Here is a 3,489-nt window from a genome sequence, read left to right as displayed (position 1 = left end):
AGGGATCCTCCTCCTGCACAGGGAATCTGATTGATTCCCATGAAATGTGAAATGTCCATGTTCCCCTATTAAAGCCTGGTGAAGCTGTCATTGCAGCAGCTGTTGCCAACCTGTCCTGTTCTTTGCTGGGATTTTACAGGGGATTGTGGAGTGTCAGACCCTCCAGGTCTCATTTTTTTCTAGTTTCTGCTCTTGCTGTTCCCAGTGATCTGACATGTATCTTGTGTGTGTGATTTTCAGGTCTAGTGTTCTAGTTCTGGTCCTTGTTTTGGGTATTCATATTCAGATCATTCACCAAATTCTTACGGTACTCTGAAACCCACCAAAAGCACCCCTGATGCTTTCCAAACACTGCTAAATCTTTGTCTGAGCAGATATTTCTGCAGGATTCACAAAATATGGATAATGCCCAAAGCAAAGACTTGTTTTTTCATCACCTCAGTGGTGGTGGAATTGTGCTTGCCCTTCAGCCTGAGTTAGGCTCTCATGGTCTTTTTTCCTTCCCATCTATTTGTGAGGCTTTAGTGTAGCTGCTTTTCAGCCCACTTTCCTCCTCCTTCTCCCTTAGCAGCCTCTGCCCTGGCAGGAGCCTGAGGAAAGGACCATAAAGTGGGATTATCCTGAAAGGTAAAGTTGAGGAGAAAAAAGAAGCATAATTGCAGAGCCCAGAGGGACTGGTTTGTGAGGAAGGGTTCAAAGAACCCAACGTGTCCAAGCTGGCTGAACACAGGGTCTGTATTCCATGAATACACCAGAGCACTGGGGAGAGAGAGGGAAAACTGAGTTTATGTTCTGTGCTGTGAAAGGAAGTTGAGAGAGGAGGAAAGGGAAAGCAGCAGGAGCTCTGTGCAAAGCAGAAAGCTGTTACACTTTCGACTGACTTCAAGGGAAGCAGCAGAAACATCTCTTCCATAACTTGAGAAGGCATTAGGGGGAGGGCAGGGGAGCATGGTGCTGGCCTGTAAATCATCTGCCTGGTGTCTGCTTGTGGTGATGGACATGAATTATGGATCTTTATGAGCAATTATGTGGAAAGAAGCAACATAACCCCTTGGGGCAAAGTGCTTGTCATCTATTGCCTTGTGTGATCTGACTTTTCTTTGGGAAGAGGAAGTCTCAGCTTTTGAAATGGCATTTTCTTTGCACTGGCAGCAAACTGGACTTGAGGTTTGGTCAGGAGGGGGTAGTGACTTTGCCTTAGATGAAATGATTTCACATCCCTCTTGTTGCCCCCTTCCTCCTGCAAGGCCAGTTGGTGTTTTGACTCTCAGTTCACTTTGTTTCAGGTATTTTTGACATCAAAGCAGGAGACACCATTTCCAGGATCTCTCTGCCTTGTGTCACTGCTTAAATAATTCCATTTAATCTTCTGCTCATGAGCTATCAAAGCACCCACTCCAAGGGGGAGCAAGGTGCTAATCAAATGCTTCTCCACCTTAAAAGCCTTTCTTAAAAACCCATGTACAAGCCCCTAACTTATAGGCAAGCTTGTCTTGGTGTGAGCCCTGTGTGCAGTGCCACGACTCTGCAGCCACCAAAGGACAGAGGATGTGGGCATTCGGTGCTCCATGTTTTGCCATAAAGGGTGAATTTATGTTTAAAGGGAGGCAGGAGAGATCCACGTGGCCAAGGGGCTGGAGCTGCTGCAGGATCCAGCACGGACCAGCCCGAAGCTGCATGAAGACCCATCATGGGAACCAGCACTAGGAAACCAAATGGCTGCCATGGCCTTGGTGCTAGTGAACAGCATCCCGGGCAGTGCCCCAGGGAGCTTTATCCCCAGAGACATGGCTGTGCTGGATGGTGATGCCTCCCCTGCAGGGTCTTGTTCCAGGTCACAGTGGGGATGGCAAGTGCAGCCGCTTGACACAGTGGCAAGAGGGACCTTCATCACAGCAGTGCCTTCAACACACTGTCTTAAAGTCCTCATGGCCCAACCCCACCTGAGTTCTCTCTCCTACCTTCAACTGGACTTCACCAAAAATGTCATCATGTCGGGAACCGTTTGGGCTGGCATGTGGAAGACAAAAGCAAGAGCCCAGGCACAGCCTCACCGGGCACTGGCTCTTCCCCATCCAACTCCCAGCGCTGTCAGAGCTCACCTGCCATGGGGACACTGCTCACCAAACTAAAGGAGCCTAAAATCGACTGACTTGGATAGGCTGGGATATCAGGGAAAGCTCACAAGTGACTGTGCCCTGGAGAGAAGAAAAAACATTCCAAGAAGGATAAATAACTGACATCAAAGATGCATTGAAATGCCACAAAGCTTCAGCCATCCGAGTTCAGAATTGCATTTCTAGCCAATAAAGCAGGGACCTGTGACCTTGTGCAGAGTTGGGCACTTGGAAGAGGTAGGGGAGCAGTCCCATCTGGTTAGGGAACGTGTCCCCAGTGAAAACTCCTGCATCACCCAGCCCCCCTCAGCCTTCACCAAAACCAGTGGGTCAGGCAAAGCACTGGTGACAGCTACGAGGCCACCCAGTGCCTGAGTGGACAGGATGCTTATTTTTTTGTTCTGTTTTTGTTGTTTTTGTTTAATGAGATGTTTGGTGGGGAAATAATCAGAGCAGAAGATGCTGGTGTGTGCCATGGAGAAGGTGCCATTCAGGACCCGCTGAGCTGAGCAGCCCTGAATGTGCCATGTAAACCTAGATCAGTCAGATTCATTTGCAGAAGAAAATGGGAGACTTTGAGCTGCTTTTTGCCACCCGGGGGGAAACCTAGATCAGTCAGATTCAGGGCAGGATGGGGCAGTGTGGACTGGCTGCTCTCCCACTGGAGAAGTAGCTCCTGGTCCCACCAGGAGCAGCTCAGCTGAAGAGGTTCTGGCCATGATGTGAGCACAGGGTTGTCTTTGTGTGTGTTTTTCCAGATCCCCTTAGTCCCCACCTTACCCATTCCTCTCCTTTCTTTGTAAAACTGGAATATAATACTGAAAACATACACTTTGAGTATGTAAGAACGTGCTCAAAAGACCTGCAGGGTCCATCCAATTGCACGGACAATATCCCAAACTCTCTGGGCCTCCTGAGGCTGCCAGATGAAATAAGAGATCTTCTGAATGGCCTTTCCTTTGAGATTTTTAATACCTCTATTTCAAATAAGCTTGGAAGTTTATGCAACAGCTTCTGCATCAGCTGTTTCCATCTCATGGACTGGGCAGCAGAAACGTGCACAAGCACAGAAAGGAAAGGATCTGAGGAGCTGATTTTGCCACGTTATTTCATAGTTTCAGAAGATGCTGCATTGAAATGTCCTTCTCTTATTGATGAGTGTTTCTGTGTTAATGGCACCCTGGGACCATTACAAGAAGCAGTGGGAAGCAGCAAAGAGAAGGGAACGTACAGGTACTAAATCTTCTGGAGTCCCCAAAAATGTCACAGAATGTAGGAACAGATGCTGATTCCTTCTTCCCCTCCTCAAAAGATAAACACATGCCAGTTTTAGGGGATTTGTGTCTTGGCAGGAATAACAAATTGGTTTGTA

The sequence above is a fragment of the Chaetura pelagica genome, unplaced genomic scaffold (assembly GCF_000747805.2).
Source record: "Chaetura pelagica isolate M959 unplaced genomic scaffold, ChaPel_1.0 scaffold181, whole genome shotgun sequence".
NCBI classification, from domain to species: domain Eukaryota; kingdom Metazoa; phylum Chordata; class Aves; order Apodiformes; family Apodidae; genus Chaetura; species Chaetura pelagica.
Note: the sequence above shows the minus strand (reverse complement) of the source record.